Source organism: Drosophila tropicalis, unplaced genomic scaffold, assembly GCF_018151085.1.
Source record: "Drosophila tropicalis isolate 14030-0801.00 unplaced genomic scaffold, ASM1815108v1 contig_859, whole genome shotgun sequence".
NCBI lineage: Eukaryota > Metazoa > Arthropoda > Insecta > Diptera > Drosophilidae > Drosophila > Drosophila tropicalis.
In genome coordinates, this window is record NW_027173353.1 from 3,296,505 (window position 1) to 3,315,438 (window position 18,934).

Consider the following 18,934-nt stretch of genomic DNA (forward strand, 5'->3'; position numbering starts at 1 on the left):
TTTATCCTTTTCTTGTCGAGTTGTCTTTTTTGTTTGGCGCTCTTTTTCTCTTTCTGTGTGTTGGGCTCACATTTTATTTTACATAATTTGAACATTTAAGTCGTGCCTGAGCATAGCCATGAGGCTTTAGTTTTAGTTTATGCAGCCAGGGCGTAGTTTGCTTCGTTCCTCGGTTCTTTTTTTTTTTTTTGTGTCTTTTATTAAAAGGCATTTCGCATCCTTTACGCCCGAGTGAATTTTATGGTCTATATATACCCCACCTCCCTTTTATCCATAACTGTCAATCTGCGAATGGGAGTATGTCTTCATTCACATTTGTATTTGCTAAAACTTGCACGTTTGCCTCTTTGCTTGGAAATTTACAGTTAACCCAAATTGTCGGCAATTTGGTCAAGATGCTGTTTCTTGGCCCAAAATACGCATTTTACGATCATCATCTTTTCAATTCAATTGTTTTCAATTGGAATGTTTGGCGTCGCCAAGTGTAAGTGAAAGTAAAAGACGATTATCAACGAAAGTTTCTTTCAAACATTTTGTTTTATATCCATAATACATATGACATATTTGAAAAACAAATGAAACATTTCGATTTAATGTTTACATAAGGTTCCCCATCTTAGAAAGTCATCTGTTAGTTTGTACACTAAAGATAGATATATTCTGATATACAACTCTTACTTGAATGGTTGAGAATTGAAATTCCTTATAGGAGAATATTGGCGACGTTAGTTACACCCGAGAAGAGAAAGTCAAATTGTGTCTAAAGTCTAAATTATTTAAGCACCTTCACATTTAATTACCTGATTAGGAATAGAATCGGGAATATCTCATAGCCTCGGTGGCGCAGTTGGCAGCGCGTAAGTCTCATAATCTTAAGGTCGTGAGTTCGAGCCTCACCCGGGGCATGTACTTTTTTTCACATTTTTATTTCTATAATTTTTTTTTTCGTTGCAGTTGATAGACGAGGGAAAAAGCTGCGATTGCTAAGCCAATATCAAAATTGTTAGAATGTCTTATTGCTATTACTAAAGAAGGCATGTTAATTTAACTCAGCTCTGCATTTTGAGACTAAAGAAATCAATCAATCAATTAATCAGTAATTTGGCTTGAAAAATATTTAACATAGTCTTAGCTCCAAGTTTAAGTTACTTGATTTTGACTAAACGCGTTAATAGAGAGTTCATTGTATGTCATTTCATGGATTTTTTTATGTCTGGCTTTATTTATATATGTATGTATATGGTGAACTATGGCTTCGCTAGTATCAGTTGGCAAAAAGTTACGAGGTCACGTGACCCCGTCACAACTTGTCTGCGCCATGTTTTGTTTTCGCACTTTCTCTCGGGGTTGGGAACTGGGAACTTGTTGGGTGAAGGGAGAGTATTCCTCCTCCATCTCTAGACCTGAATTTCCATTGTATTGAATGATTGGTAATTCGATACAGTTGTTCGATTGTTGTGCGCTTTGTTTTGGCTCATTTGAAGCGCATCGCCAATTGTCAATAGTTCTCCCTCATCCCAAGGATTGGCTCTTGCCCTTGTGCATGGACCATGCCCATACCATCCCTTGCCTCTCTCTGTGTGCGTGTGTGTGTCTTCGTTTCGCACTAATTTTCCTGCTTGTCGCGCCGTGCGAAACGTATAAATAATTTTATTTTATTTTTATTTTCATTCCATATCCATACTATTTATGGACTAATGGATTTATGGCCGCTCATTCGCCTTCATCCGGCCACGTTCGATGGTATATCAATATCTATTTTCATATCAACATTGTCATCGGCACGTGTGATGTCCTAGTTTCCGCCAAGTCTTCTGGGAGAAACGACAACTTCAGATCAGCTAACCCCTCCCCTTTATCTCTATCTGTTTTCACCATAATGTCCATGCAATTATGAATTTTTGTGAATTTTGTGTGGGAATGGGAACTATGATTTCTTTTTATATTCTAGAATTTTTTTTTCTATTGCAAAAGTCTATGGTGGTTTTCTTAATATTATTCTTTCATTTTGCCAAATTGTTTTCATTTTATTAAATTTCTTTTCACTTGAAATTTGTGTTGCTTTTTTTTTGTTTTGTCTCTTCCTTTTGTTTTTGTTGTTGGTGTGTTATTATTTCTACGATTGGCCAAAACAACAACGAGCAAAAGGTTTCCATTTCCCTGGACAGGCGCTCTTCGCCGCTTCTCCGTTTGCCTTTTAATAAATGTCCAAAAAAGCAGAAGCTACAACAAGAGCAGCTCCAGAGATTCGTATTTCGTCTGGTGGCCATGCTCCAAGCTCTAAGAAATATGCACAAATTAATTTTGTTTTATTCGAGCAAAGGCAAAATTTAAATCAGCCAACTTTCGCATAGGAAAGGGAGGCTGGCCAAAAGGAATACGTCATGTCCAACTGAGTCAGAGCCAAAAAGGGAAAAGGAAAAGAAAAAAAAAACAACAACATGCAGGAAAAGGGTTTTTCAACATCCTTCGCTGCCAGCTGCCTCCTGTTGTTGTTGTTTGGTCTGCAGCCTCGTCATCGTTTTCATCGTCTTGGTCTTAGCCTTAGTCTTTGTTTTCCCCTCATTCCCCCCTTCACTTGAGTGAAAGACTCTGGCCTGTTATGAATGCAAATTAAAAGTATACAAATCTAATAAGTTCCATTTAAGTCGCTTTAATTTCACTCATTTCAGCATTTCCATTTGCATTTCAAAAATTGTTGCTAATTGTTCAGCTTTTAGACAGCGAATTTTTAATGCAAAGTGCACAATTTTTTTCTACTCCTTTTCGGTTCCCCCTCTCCAACAAGCCGAGGCTTGTTATAAATGCATTTTTATTAAAATGCACTTTGATTTGTTTGCCCTGATGTTCATGATGATGATGATGATATATTTTTTCTCTTTAAAATGTAATAGCATTAGATTTGCCAGAAACAACTCAGAACAAATGCTGAAAACATTCATCTTATGAGATAATTAAAAGTGGCTGCATCTATCTCAGTGAGTTTTAGTAATCAAGTTAGTTAGTATTCATTTAAAGAATTACAGCAGGCATTGAGTTTTAAATTCGTTGTAAAGAAAATTATCAAAATTTTGTGCCTATTTTTTCTAATTTTGCTCATCATCGTAACTTTAACATATCTCTTGGCGGAATTTAGCGATCAAATTATTTCCTATATCAAAGTGTGAAACATTTCTTTTTACTGTTTTGACATTCAATACTTTCTTTTGAATTAATTTCTTCATTGAAGTTGTTCTCGCATTTGTGTCTGTCTGCCACATTTGAGGGGTTTATAATAAGATGCGATCCCCCCCAAAGTATTCTTTGATTGACTAATAAAATGCTACGTGAGTTGATTTGAAAAGGTTGGCAATTTAACACGTCGCTAGGTAATTTTGTATCTCGCTCTTATTTAGCCACTTTCTCTTTTTTTTTTGTCTCTAAAGGTAATTTTGCTTGGACTTGGTTAGCAGCTCTCAGGCCGAGCAAGGGAAGCGTATGTGACGCACATATTTAAGCAACACTTGGACGCCCTGGGGTATGCAACGCAACGGCAGATGTCACTCGAGAATTTGCTCGGCCAGGAACGATGATGTTGATGATGATGATGAGAAGGAGGAGAATGATGTTGGATAAAGAGTAGAAGTTGGACAGGAGTCAAACCGAAAACGAATGTGAAATAAAGTTTGAAAAACGTTGCGAATAGCATAAACAAAGTGAAGATGGACGGACAGACGGGGCATGGTGTGTCCAACCCTCAGCAAATGCTTTTCTTATTCTTCTTCTACTTCGTTCTCGTCGTCGTCTACTTTTGACCATATGTTGCCGCCTTGGGCTTTGCGTAGGTGTAACTATATGCCATAAAGTGTAGTAATAGACTGGCTATCCCAAAAAGGGACAACGATACACACACACATACACACACACACACTGAGTCTGAAGTCCGAAACACCTTAAAGGCTCTCGTAGAACACCTCAGGGCACATTTTGCTGAAATGTGCACAAATTTTCATCGCAGACCCCAAAAACCAAATCACCGTCAATGTCGTCACATTGTCCTCTATGATTGTATATGTGAGTGTGTATCCGAAGGAGGAGGGTGTGAGAGTGTTGTACAGGGCGGTTGGGTGTCCTTTATAGTTTTGTTCATTTCATAAATATGCGTTTTGTCCTTTTTACGGGCTGAAGGCAGCCTGCGGCTTTCATAACTTGAAGATGGAGATGCCCGGGCACACCTTTTTGTATATGTATATTGTCCGTATGTATGTCCTTGTCGTGGCTGTTGTTGTTATTGTTGTTGGTCCCTTTCCCTTTTAGCCATAAGCAGATTCATAATTTGATCCTGGGGTAAATACATTTTATTATGATTTTTATGCGTATGTGGAAGTCTGCAGTTTATACCAAACAAGCCGCCTGTCCAATCCTTGGCACAGGTTGTCCTTGTCCTTTAAGTGTAGAATTATGAATTGCCCAGAGTCATGTGTGTCTGTGTGTTAGGTGGGTTCATATCATAGTCTGCACGACCTTCTTCTTCATGTTTGTCTTTAATATTTTTGCCTATAAACATATTTTTATTTATTTAGGTCGAGCCAGAAAACTGTTTGTTAGGCAAGAAATTTATTAAAATATTGACTTTTACTTTCAATACACAGATGTCTGTTATGGGTTAAAGTTGGCAATACTTTTCCACCTTCTAAGTAGAGTGTATATATACATATACACATACATACATATGTACATACGAAACGAATCACATAACACTTTCTTTTCAACGCTAAATTAATTAAAATTTATAATACAATGCCTTGGCATAGTACAGCAACAAATAAATTAAGTAGGCGTTAAAACAGTTCATATTTCATTTCATTTCGTTGCCTTGCCTTTTTGCCGTTTTTATGTGGAAAAGTCCAAAAGGCCCAGACCGAACAATTGGCATAGTGTTGACAGCTAAGCGACCTCGCCTTCGGCACACGCACACACAATGTATCCACAAAGTCGCCAAAGTGAGCAGAATAGAATAGAATAGAATAGAAAAGAGTTCTTCTACAAATACCTAGAAGAACTTTTGTTTACGCCTCGACTGATGCATTTCCTCAGTATATGGCAACCAAATTTGTCGTTTTCATCTCTTTCTTTCTTTTGGTTTTGTGATTAATTTCTGGCAGACAGCGACAATAAGCGAAATGAGGTAGAAGGGAATGATCATCAATTAGGAGTAAGTCGCAGGCAAATCTTGGCTAACTAATTGGCTAGTGGCAACACCTACTGCAAGTGAGCCATAAACATAAGGAAGTCAATTCAGTTTTCAGTTTCCACTTTCACTCCTCACGGCATCTCACGTATGTATTGGACTCAAATATATTTTGCACTTATTATTCAGTTTCAGTTTCGTGGGTATTTATTCGATTTTCCTGCCTTTCATGCTTTTTATGTCACTCCTGGGAGCTTGTTAGCTCCAAAAAAAAAAAAACGTGAGACGACCCGCAATCCAATGAGTTGAGAACTCTCAAAAGAAATGATGTGTGTTTGCATTTTAAATTGCTTCGAGTTTTGTATCGTGTTGCGTAAATCTATAAAAATTTCATATTTATTGACCATTAGCACCTACAGTGCAGCTGCGATTGCCATTTGCCACTGTTGCCACCCCATCATCAGCAAATCTACGCCCCAAAGTCGCAAGCAACCAACGAAAAAAATAAAACACAATCCCCTTTCGTTGGGGGATTTCGAAGACATTTTCTGTTTAGTTGGGCGCCCGCGACAATGCAAACAATTCGCGTCGACATGTTGTCTGCATAATTGCAACACATAGTCGACTCTCGGACTCGGACTCACATGCCAAAATAGACACGAGACTGACGCAGACGCCAGCATGTCGGACCCAAATCCCTCTGGCCCTGTCCCTCATCAAGTGGCGAGGTGTTAAAACTCCTCCGAATAGGTAACCTTTGTGAAACGAAATACTTAGGTGGCGTCAACCTATTTGAGGCTTGAGGCATACAGGGAAAAGCCCCTAAAAATGAACAAGAGACCACCAAAACAAAACCTATTTAAGCAGAGGTTAACAGGAACTAATGATTCTACAAAGCTTTCTCAGGTATTTTATCATGAATTAAAAGTCTCTCTATACACAGAAACAAGCCACTATTAACATAAATAGATTCTATAACATTCAAAGATGATAAAATCTTTTAAAATGAAACTTTTGAGAAGCAAAAACTCTCAAAGTGATCCCTGATCGGCAATTATTACTGTACCTAAGAATGCCCAATGCCTTTCATCGAAAATAGATGGCAACACGACCTACAAATTATTGTCACTATGCGTGACCGGCATTGTTGCACCTTTTGGGCGGCGCTGGCGCTGAAATTCAGACATTATATATGCAGATAAAGTCCCTACTATGGGGCAGAGAGAAAAAGGTGCAACCACTTAATGTAAGATGTATTTGGCACATTTCTTAAACTGCACAGGCATTTTTTTTCTTTTTGGCTTCTTAGGTGCAAAATATCGAAGGCATTTGTTTTGGTCGTGTTGTTGTTGTTGTTGTTTTTGTTGCTGTTGACGTTGATGATGTTTCTTGTTGGGGTTTTTTTGGCGTCGCAACGTCGGCCAAATAAATGAAAAATCATTTCGTTTCAATTCAATTTTCACTTAAAAATACGCCACACCGTTTTTCGTATTTCGAATGGCAGGCAGGCAATAAATTAAATTTTTTTTTCTACTTATTCTCTCTCTCTCTGTGAAAAACTAATTTCAAATTGAACGCACATTTCCTGAGAAAACGTGAAAATGCAGGCATACATTTAATCGAAGGCGATACATTGACTGGCTGGCTGGTGCTTATGGGTGGAGATCCCTCCCCCCGTTGCCTCGAACCGATCATCGTTTACAAATCAAGCGCGCCGTGTGCCACACTTTTCTGCCACAAAACACACACACTGGCACACACACACACAGAGACCAGAACGCTACAACGCCAATGCGTTTCCAGTTTATTTTCAAATTCAATTTCAATAATTTTTTTAATGGCCAAAAACGCACGCGCTTCTGTCTCGATGTTTGGGCCCAGAGAGACAGAAAAAGAGAGCAAGAGGGCCTACATGTCTACGGCTACGGTGCGATACTAGGTCTCCGGTCTCCGGTCCTATGTCTAGATCTATGGTGTCTATATAGAGCAAACGAATCGTTTGGCTAATTAGTCGAAATACTTGCACAAATGGCAAATGAGTGAAGTCCGGCGGGCATATAAAATTTCAAGCTCATCGTCGGATGATGGGCGCCATTATAAAAAAACAATTAGACTATGTCTATATCTATGTATGTATGTATGTATGTATGTACTTACCATACATACTATGTATACATATATATGTATGAACGATCAGAAAGCGTATGCTTGTTGCCATTATACTGTTTGTTTACAGAGTTGTGAGGCATCAAAGAGACGTAACAACATTTATATTGGGCTTTTTGATTTTTCATCGTTTGCTTTGACAAAAAATTGTTCAAAGCAACAACATACTATAAAATAGATGAGAAAACATTTTTGAATGAAAACACCTTTGTCTTGCTCTGTTGCCTGACTTCCACCTATAAAAGTCTGTACTGGGCCACATTTACGATCGATGAGACAGAGAATTGCATCTTGTGAGAGCAAAAGAGAAATGCCAACACAATTTTTATGCTTCAGCGTCTACTTCCACGAATTCCACGCCGGAAATTATGACCGCCGACCTCCAATGCATCTTCGGTGGGGGCATTTTACAGTGCTTTGCTTTGGTTTGCTTTACTTTTGAGGCGACAACAATGTTGCCAAACATTAAAATATGAAAATTCACTTAAAAACGTAAACAAGCAAAACGAATGCTTGAATGCTCCCATTCCCCAATCCCCAATGCTGATGCTGCAATCCCCCATACACACCCCTACCCCGCTCCCCACCCATCCCATACCACATTCTCCACAGTCCCCCCACAGTCACTTGTTTGTATATTTCGTAAAAACACTCGCATGCATGTAAAAACAGAGACAAAACCCAAATTGAAAAGCAAGAGTCCAAGACGACCATGGAAATGAAGGCGACGCAGCGCACTTTACGATCGATCGTTAAATAAATTGGCAAATAAATGTAAATGAGGCATGGTCAAAACTAAACAACTTGCCCCCAGCCAGCCCAAAGAGACAGCCAACCAGCCAACAATTGCACTGCATTTTCATTCATACTCATCCCGCCATAGCCACATGGACAAAGTTTGGGGCGGGTCTAGAGATATTCAAATGCATATGCAATATTTCTGCGCATTAAAAATATATATCAATTGTTTTTTTTTTCTTCCATATTCTCAAGAATTTCAAACCTGATAATTTATTTCAACAAATTCACATTATTCTTGGAAATTGTTTAACTCAGCTTAAGATTAGCCACTTCGTGGAAAAATATATTTATTCTATTGAACACTCGTATCATAATATGAAGATCGTTTTAATTATGGCAATAATGTAAACTCCCCAAGTAGGCAAATTTCTCTAGATTAATTCAGAATTCTCTCTTTTCTCATGACTGAAAATGAATCATAAGTTATAAGCCTCTGATTGTATTCAGTAAAAACTTTGAAACAATGAAATCAAACAAAATCGTTATCTATTTCCTATCATCCTGGAAACCTATTCTAGATTAACATAACAATAAACTGGAGGTTAATATATGGCAAACAGTTGGACATAAATAGTTTTTCTTCGAGTGCACATCACTTCGATGCGTATATTTCGTTTTATAGAGTTGAATAAATATTCGTATTTTATTGAAAATCATTCGAATGCAATATACATATGAGTGTATGGGGGATATCTGTATGTAGTTGAATATTAATGAACATGATTTTTACTAGGCACTTTGGCATGCTTTTATCACTCAACAAAAACACGGCGCTAAATCTAAGACAGGCGCCTTGATACTAAAAATCTCTCTGGAGGAAGGAGAAACGAAAAATCCAACCGAAAATCACTGCAGCAATTAAAATGAATTTATGAATCCTCCGAATGACAGATAACTAGAAGAGGGCCATCTTACCCCCCTCCCTCTACCAGTCAATGTGATAGCATTGCGGCAGCAATAAGGGCCAAAAGCGAACCGCCAATATTGTATTGAAGAAACCTCCATACAATTTTCCTTCTTTTTGCCATCATAAAGATTATTATTTTATGGCATGCCCCAGAGTAGCCCCCCAACCCCTCGTTCCTTACGTATGTATGTGTGTACTTACATATGGCCACGCGTCGCAGGCAAATTCTAATAAATTTTTAATGCACTCGTTGGACTGCGAAACAACAAGGAAAATGATTCCTTTACAGCTTACTTTTATTATTGATATTTACAGCTCCTCACATATCGATGATATATAATTCAATAGAGAACGAAAGACAGAGAGAGAGAGAGAGAGAGAGACAGTGAAGGAGATGCTGTGACATGTGGCCAGAAAGGCTGACGTCAAGGATTGAGTGGCTAGCGTGCTAGTGCTTAGTGCTTTGCTCTGTTTGGTAATTAATGAAGCCATAAAAACTACAGTCAATTAATTAAAAATGCACATACAGCACTCCACAGAAAGAGACAGGACGATTAAGTGTGTGTGAGAGAGGGAGAAATACATATATAGAGAAAGCAAACCAATCGCACGTTGTGTTGTGCCTGTAACTGTAAAATGTCTTTTTACGACCGATCTGCACTTGATGGCCATTTACCCATTACCCATTCATTAACCCCCTACCAAAGTTCCCACTTTCCCTTCCATCTAACTATAACCCCTCCTACATCGCGCCATTTCGCTCTTTACTCTTTCACTCCGCCTAGTTCTCTTCTTTTTTTTTGGGTTGTAAAGTACTACTCTTGTAAAATGGCGTCGGTCATTGTAAAAATTTTTATTAGATACTCGTAAATGTCACATGTAATTTAAGTCCATACACATGTGTAAATGGCTATACGTATATATGTATATACATATATATCTGTATCACAAACAATTCTCAAGTCTGTCCATAGTTAGCTAAATTTTGATTGAGTTGTTGCCACATTGCCAGCCCCTCTCCTTTCCGCCCGCACAACAACCAATGCGCCGCAACTTTAGGCCATAATCAGCAGTTTGTCAGCCAAATGCAACATGTTTCAAATGACAGACCGTAGAAATTACAAATTAAGTGAAATTAAGCAAACACATGCAACAAACTACCATATGATGATGATGATGATGCTGCAAAAACAATTTACAAGAAGAACTAATCAAAATATTTAGAGACGCTGCCGCCGCCGCTGCTGCTGCCGTTTGCACTGAAAGGTGCCAGAAGACTTTCACATTTTGCACATGAAACTTGGCAGCTGTCGGCGAGTAGATTTAAAACAAAACAGAAAACAATAAAGACCGACACACGCATACACTGAGAAACATATCATTTAATAGAGTTACCTTTGGTTACTCCTTTTAAAAACTAATCAAAGATAGAAGAAAACGTGAAAGTAACAAAATTCATTCTAGTTTGAAAACGCAAAGTAATAAATAGATTAAGAGAAAGAAAGAAGATTGTCCATTGAACTATCACAAAATAATTAAACAGTAATACCTATATTGATATTAGCCAAAACATTTTCAATTAAAGATAGTTCTGATATAATTGTAATCCAATTTTTAATAACGAGTTTCGGGTTCCAAGAAGTTCACAGGACAGTATTTTAACAAATTTCTTTCAGTGTCTGATGCAAAAATATATACTCCCATAGCATGTCCATTTATATAGTAGCAGGTTAGATCCAATTCATAAACAAAGATATATACATGTATACATGTACGATATTTCCATATGTAAAGTTAATAGAAAGAGTTCAACCATTTGTTTTCTCACGCTCAATGGTTTGTCGATTGTTGGCCTGCATATTTAAACATTAATTAAATTAAACTACTAACAACAAAAACATGTAAACATCATGCCCGAGGGACCAAAGAAAATGGAACTGACGACACCTTTTGAGAAATAAATGTGTAGTAAGTACCAAGAGGGATGTGAATGCTGCTCATGTGGCACGTGTCCTAGGCCAAGCGAGATGCCCAAATTAAGCAGATCTCTCAGCATGTTAGGCCAAAGTCGCGTGTTGATGAGCAAAGCAAACTGTAAATTGTCACAATCACACTCCACCTACAAAAACAAAATCAACCCCCAACCCTTAATAATCGAATAGTGGTGAGCAAGAAATATAAATGGTACGACTAAAAGGTACCTTTTAAAGTCCATTCAAGATGAGATTAGCATTACATTCTTAGCAAACTAAACGGTTGCTTATCACTTGGACTAACTTACTCATATTTGTTTTTTAAAAAATATCAACAAACAACTTTTTACGCAATTCATGCGTCATGCGTTTCAAATTGGATGACAAATTATATGATAATGTACAGATATACCATCCAGTATACCCATTGTTTTTTTTTTTTTTTTGTTTTGTTTAGAACAAATATACAAAAACATGGCATAGATTTCAGTGAACGTGTGACACTTGGCATGTGACTTGAGGCAAGACCCAAGGATCCACTCAGCAGGAGTTCACTCAAGTCTCTGGAGAGATCTCTGGACCACTGATGACAACTATCATCCACTTCCCATACATATCTGCACCTGCAGCAATTACTTTGCCATAATCAACCAACCCAAAACAAAATAGGAAAATAATATTTTTGGGGAAATTTATCAACTTTTTTGCACGTGTTCTCCGAAAAGAGTGAGTGAGAGAGAGAGAAAGCAACTTTTTCACCCTTCATGAGTTTTTGGGAATGGAAATTTTCAAGTGCCTGGCAAATGGTAATGAGACCTATGAAAAATAACCACTCTTTTTCGGCTGGCCAACTGTCGCTATGACGGATATACATTGACATAGCAAATTAATATTAATTTCTGACACACGCGCCAGTGACACTTTCGGTTACATTCGTAGGTCGCTCCCGTTCTTTTGGACGTTCTCAAGGCTTAGGAAAAAATAACACGAAATTATTTTCAAAACATTTATTTTTGTCTGCGTTTCTCAGACTCAGAGTCAGTCACTCAGTCGATGATGATGCTGATGAGTTTGTCTCTCCGTCTGTCTGTCTGTCTGTCTTTTTGGATTCTGGGTTTGGGTTTGGTTTGGTTTGGGACTGGGTACCAGCATCCTGTGACAGGATATCAAGTGAAATGATGCGCGCGTCCGACGGGCGAGCGGCTTGAGTAATTAGTTTGGATTTTGTGGCATTATAAAATCTCTCATTTTTCGGTAGCTGCTGCTCTGATACTCGACGGACGCACACAAATATTTATTCAAGTGTTAAAGTGTCTGCAGCGCAAAAAGTGTTTTCTTTTGCCCAAACCCAATTCATTTTTTTTTTTTTTTTTGTGTTTTTTGTTATTTTTTTTTTTTTTTCTGTTTTCTCCCATCGTTTTATATTTAAAAATTTCATTGCCCTCGACAAAAAGCCGTCAATCTTTGCCTCTGTCTGTGCCAGCCTCAGAGACATGAAAAATTAGACACCTTATGCATTGAGAGAAAGACAGAGAGAGAGAGAGAGAGAGAGAGAGATAGAGAGAATAAGAACCAACTTTTGCATTGAAAACTTTGGAAACTTTTCCCCGAAAAACATTTTCATACACAATCAATCCTTGTAATTGGCCGTTACGCGATTTTTTCTAGTTTTTCCCATGAAAAACGTAGCGCTAAATGAAAAGCACATAGAAGCATAAGAAGACGCTGACTTGAGAGGTGAGGTGGGTCGAGTTGAAGCAAACGGATGGCAAAAGAAGTGCCGCCATTTTTTGTTTCGCCAGCCGCGCACAGAAATCAAAAGGCAAAAAGCAAAACTCACGCATAGCAAAAGGAAATGCAAAAGAAAAGTTTAATTTTACTAATCACAGCAGAGTAATTACGTGGAAAATGAATTTTTTTCTTTCCTTTTTTCCTTTTTCTTACTCCATTTTGCTTGGCTTTTGCCATTGACTTGGACTTTGAGTGCAAAGAAGTCGTCTCCGCCCTCAGCCAATGCTTGGCTTTGGGTATTGGGTTTGGGTTTTCCTTCGGTTCGGGTTTGATGAAAAGGTGCCTTTTGGTGGCGCCGCTGCCTTGAGTCTTGAGGAAACAAATAACTGGCAATTTGTACAATTTAATTTTTGTGTATTTCTTCTTTAGTTCGACAAAAAAATAAGGGGGGGGAGGGAAAGAGAATGAAACAAAAAATTTCTCAATTTCACTTTGGTTATTAATCAAATGCGCCCAGTGAACAGGCAAAAGTTAAATAAAGCAGCTAGGGGGTCAAAGATATAACCCATAGAATGCTAGGTCAAAGGAAATAGATATAAAGATAGACTCAAGTGCAACAGGAATTGCAATTGGTATTCGTTATCCTACAAAATCATATTTGTTTGTTTTGTTCATAGCATTGTTTTATGTGTGTGTACGAAGACTACCCACTCATCTGTTAAGGATCACAAATCATTCAACAATAAACAAACATATAATAAACAGAGACAAAGAATTTAAAGACATTTTAACTTGACATTATGGCCAGACCCTGCGTAATGCAAGGGAAGTTCCTACCAGGAGTGCAGGCAGCCGCGATCAGATGAGGATCACAATGGGGATATGTGTCTGTGTGCGTGTGTGTGGATGAGAATGGGGATAATGATGATGATGATGTCACCTTATGTGCCAGTGGCAAAAGACTTTCGGAGGGCATAGTAAACACAAGCATAATAAAAACCATTAACATCTGGTGCGATTAACTCTTAAAACGACAAGTCGGAGGTCTGTTGCTGGGCTCTAAGCAGTTCCCCAGTTTCCCCTCATTCACACGGCAGTTGCCACAGGGCCGCAGTGCCACGAAATGAGAGAGACAAAGATATAAAGTCGCCATCCAAATTGGAGTTGGAGAGTCATCAGAGTTGCATTGTCAGCTTCTCGTTTTGTCGCCATCGTTGTTCGACGTCGCCGTACGCTTTTGAAAATTTATGAGTTTCGCTTGAAAAGTATTTTATTGCATTTATAATTGTGTGAGTGCCAGTGCCGAGGCATGGGAAATGAGCAGCCTTCCTATCTGCACCCCTACCCCCCTAACACCCATCTGGCTACCTCGACACTCTGTAAATGCTGCACATAAACTCTTTAACACTTTGCCTCTCGTTGCAATTAAAACAAGGGAAAAAAATGAAGAGAAATGAAAGAAAAAGTCTACTTATTGGTTGGAAAATGTTGCCATTGCATTTGTATCTGTATCTGTTGTACACATAAGGCAAGCGGTGAAGAGGGGTTAGGGAAGTAGGAGTGGGAACCACTCCCTCTCTCTCTTCCTATCCATTCCGTTTGCTCCACTTCGGTGTTTTGGGGCACCGCATCATTTGTTTGCGTAACTTTATTAGGCACTTGAATTGCGTGTTTAGTTTTTGAACAATTTTATGTTTTTGGATGTAACATCTCCGGGATTGTGACGAAAATGTGGGAAACTTGTTGGTTTCAAAGCCATGTGTGCCAGATATTCACAGAAGAAACTCACATGAGCCCACTAACAAGTGTGCTACGATATGATATCACAAGAGAGGGGAAAACCCTAACAAAATTGTAAAGATCATTATAAAGAATTGAGAATTGAGCAAAAGTTTTTAAGATTTCCGTATTATTCTTTTAAGAGTTGGAATTGGAATTGAAGTCCATGAGATCTAGCTTCTTAGGGTTTGTCTCTTTAAAGGTAAAGAGCAGGTCCTTGAAGTGATCAAAAGTTATATCTTATCTGAAGATGGTCCAAAAACTTCATAGCTTACCTAATTTATTTTACTTCTCTAACTAATCTTGCCATCTAAAGTGATTACCTCTCATATATAGTCATAGCCTTACTAATTCAATTTGTAAGTAGAGCCATTAATTATTGCCCACAATTATGTACCATATAAGTATGTCTGTATGTATGTATGTATGTACTTGCAGATTGCAGATGATGCCTGAGAATGCCTTGCCACCATCATTATGTTATGTGCCTAAAAATAAACAAATGCCAAGCGAGGCAAGATGAAAGCGGAACTGTCCATACCATAACCGAAACAGATCATTTTTGGGGACTCTGCTGACTGCTGGCTGCTTCTGGCTGTTGTCTGACTGTCGCCTTACATATGGGAAATGAATTGCCAAACAAATATCAACATGACAAATTGATTAATTCATGTTATTATTCGGCGTAGTTTTTAGTTTTTGTCTGCCCAGCCGTTTCACACATTAACCAAATGAAAATTCGGTGTTGACGCATTTGTTATACTCATTTTCCTGTTTGCTCCCCCGCCCAACCACTTATTTCCAACAGAGTCCCGTCTCTGCCATTGCGACAAATGAGCCAGACAGACGTTTGAGCAGCTGACGACCAAAACTAAACTAAAAAGAGTATATATTCCAAGCAATCACAGAGCAATAGATAGATGGAATGGAATTGAAACGAAGACATTGAGCACGTTGCGGCATTTGTCAACGATTTCCATATGGCCTAGCCCGCAGTATTCCCTCTAACGTCTATATATTCATCTTACTGTTGGAATTTTAATGATGCGCGAAATGTTAATTTTTCATCTTGATCGCCAACTGAATGGTTCAGAATGGGACAAACCTACAGACGGCAGCTGAGTCAACTCGGTTGGCTTTTAATTAACGTTGATCACCTCAATTGAAGCACGTCGTCGTCGTCGGCATAGTCATCATCATCATCAAGGCAGACCCTCGCTTCTTTGCCAATTAAGGAGCTGTAGCTCCTACCCTCCAAGCAGTTGGCATTACATGTGGGCACATTCCTCATTCTGCTGCTGATGGTGCTGGTGCATTATGCCCCGACTTGGCCATATAATTCCTATTAATTGAGCTAAATGTATAGAGTAAATATTAAGTTACAGCCGCATCAAATGATGAGGTGGTAGTGGAGAGCAATTCAACCTCCTACCGCCTTCCGCCCCCTCCATTTGAAGTGTCGCGTGTTTAATAATAATAATTTCTTTTGGAATATGCTTACCAAGGTCTAATTAAAATCAATTGACTTAATTGAAAGTACAACACAAAAACTGAAAGACAACAACAACAACAACATCAGCAATAACAAAGGCAAAGAAAGAGTCGAACATGAAGGTAGCAATTTGATCATACGCATATAATTTATAGCCTCATCTTTGGAATAGAAGAGTTTTGCCAAGCGTGGACAAGCCATAAATCAGCATCAGCATCGGCATGAGTATAGCGGCATTTGGGCTCTTTAAATCGGCATAAATCTTTGATTTCTATATATGCCATATACCACATATCTTCCTCTATGTACTTGTACTGTGTTTGCTGGCTGCTTGCAATATTAATTTTTCAAAATCTCGCGACAGTTTTTCAGTTTTGTAATTGCAAAACTTGGCCTGGACCCTTAACAAGTGCCATATATTATATTATTTGCTTGCCTGACTGCCTGACTGCCCGCCTGCCACTTGCCTGCCTGATATATGGCTTTGAAAATGATAAATCTTAGACATAAGTCTAATTTGGCCAATACACAATAGAATTGCCTGAGTCTCTCTCTCTTTATCTATTGTTTGAGTGTGGGCACTCTCTGTTTCTGTCGCCAAGTTCTGTTTTGGCTTATCGCCTGCCATTGCAGGGCACAAATCATAAAGAACCGAAACAACAACAAAATATCATTCCATTTTGTATGCAATTTTTGTTTATTGGCCAAACCAAAAAGGGCATTTTAAGCGTGGGCCATCTCAAGATTGTGCATCGTAAATTATGTAAATTGTTCATAAAATGCGTTTTGCTGGCAGTTTAATTATGTACGAAGCCAAAAATGACAGCAATTGGCGGGAATGTGCCAAATTTATAGTAATACATTTCCTTCAAATGACATTCAAGATGCAAAATTTATAATTAAGTTGTAGTTTCTTTGTATATTACTCATTGTTTGCTTTAACTTTAGCCATTATTTAAATTCATAAGTACTTCAACATTTTTTCAGAATGTTATAATAGAAAAAGTGTTTACAATTATGAGTTCGTATTCCTACTAACTCTCTTTAACTCACTCATAACTCTCCAAGTAAAAATGTGTTAAAAGAACATGCATTTGATTAAATTTAAAATATTTAAATCATTAAATCACCAAAAGATCTAAAAAAAATATAAAAAAAACCTCCCCCAGTTTTTTTTGCAAACTGTAAACGTAGGCAATTTCATTTTTGCTTTTTTTTTTTGGTTTCATTCTGGTAAGCGTTAAGGAACATAGTACATACCTCAATGTTTTTAGGTCTGGTTGTTGTTTTTTAATGGTTCAACGCACTTACGGGTATGAATAACGAAATGTGCACATAACATTAAATGGGTTCATACACAAAAACCCGCATCATATGTGAAAAATGTATGACAACCGACATGAACAACAACAAGAACAACTAACAACCAACAATGGCAGCAGAAACAGAAGCCAAACTAAAGGCCAAAGAGATGGAAACGAAGACACAAGGCCGGAGCCGGGGCCAATGGCAAACAAAACAAATTTGAATTTAGCTTAAAGATTTTGCACATAAAATTTGTAACACTCAATTAGTTTAAACGACAACGAAAAATGTTGCCAGCTCAACAAGACCAACAACAACAACAACTACCCTCAATGTTTAGAGTAAAATCGCATAAATGCGGCGACGTATGAATTTCATTTAATATGATTAGTGTGGACTTGCTTTCACTTTCTTTCTCTGTCTCTCTCCCTATCTCTCTCTCTATTTCACCCATTTCTCCAAGTACTTGGAGGTATAAACTGTTGAAAGACAAGTGCAATAGGTTAAGGGATGTGAGAGTGGTTAGGGGGGTTCATCATATATTGGATCATAAAAATATTTACGTTGCATACTTGCGGGCGCATTGCAGCATAAATCAAGACAAAATAGACATCATTATGATTCGAGTAAATGGAGTCGAGTAGGTGGTGTATAGTTCTTGTATTGGTGGTGAAAAAAATCAAGCACAGGGTTGAAAGAAGTGCACAAACTGTTGGAAAAGAAAAAAATATTGGGAAATCTAATTTAATTTCGCTAATGTAGTGTAATGCACGGGCAGTTTACGGTTTTGTTGTACATACATACATACAAACATCCTTCAAGTGGCATAACCCAGCACCCTCACTTTCTCTGCCACACAAGGCGATTAGCAACAAATGTTCGAGTTGTACATTTGAATCTGCTTAGGGGGCGAGTCTAAAACAAAATCTTCATTAATTCTGATCGATGAGCATAAATCCTTTTCGGTGTTTCAGATGTCTTTATTCGCTTTAGTTTTATTTTTTGCTGTTTGAATATTTTGCATTGTTGCAGTCATCAAATGATTGAGCACTTACAACAAAAGTTCACTCACGAGATGGCAAGACAGGAGCTTGTATGCTCATACAAATTCGACAGCTGAAAGCGTTTCCGTTTCCGTTTTCTTGGCCTTTGTTTGCCCACACTTCTTGTTGTCTCTCTCTCTATCTCTATCGACTTTATCCATGGCTGCCCATGGAGACCCGTTTATTTGTTGCTCGTAATTTATTTACTGCTCGCTTTCGAATCCTTTCTGCATTCGGCAGCTGGTCATTCAAATGTTCTTCCATGTTCCACTTACTTCTCAATGCTCAACTTGTTTGTTAAATATTGCCAGTAGCCAAGCAAACTCCCCCTCACTCTCCTTTCCATCTCGGCTCCAATTTGCCCTTATTCCACTTCATTCTGCCATCGAGCGAGTGATAAATTAATCGCTACATCAGTTTTTAATTCCGTGTTGCTGACGATTTATCTTTGGTCCATGCGTTGGCGTGTGCCGAATCCCACCGAATCCAAACAAAAATCTTCAAATACTACTTTCAATGTGAAATTGCAGCCTGTGGGGCGAAATTTCACAATGATAGTTGAGCTAA

General features: G+C 38.2%; 1 protein-coding gene, 1 long non-coding RNA gene and 1 other non-coding gene across 5 annotated transcripts in view; 2 read left to right on the top strand and 1 right to left on the bottom strand.

Annotated features, from left to right (window-relative positions):
- PH4alphaPV (prolyl-4-hydroxylase-alpha PV) overlaps positions 1-18,934 on the bottom strand; it is a 161,451-nt gene that overhangs the window by 74,879 nt on the left and 67,638 nt on the right. The window lies entirely within an intron of this gene.
- TRNAM-CAU (transfer RNA methionine (anticodon CAU)) lies at positions 833-905 on the top strand. Its single transcript has one exon. It is a non-coding gene; the product is annotated as a tRNA-Met (tRNA).
- Positions 3,026-3,695, top strand: LOC137583056 (uncharacterized). Its single transcript, XR_011033347.1, has 2 exons — positions 3,026-3,344; positions 3,426-3,695. It is a non-coding gene; the product is annotated as an uncharacterized lncRNA (long non-coding RNA).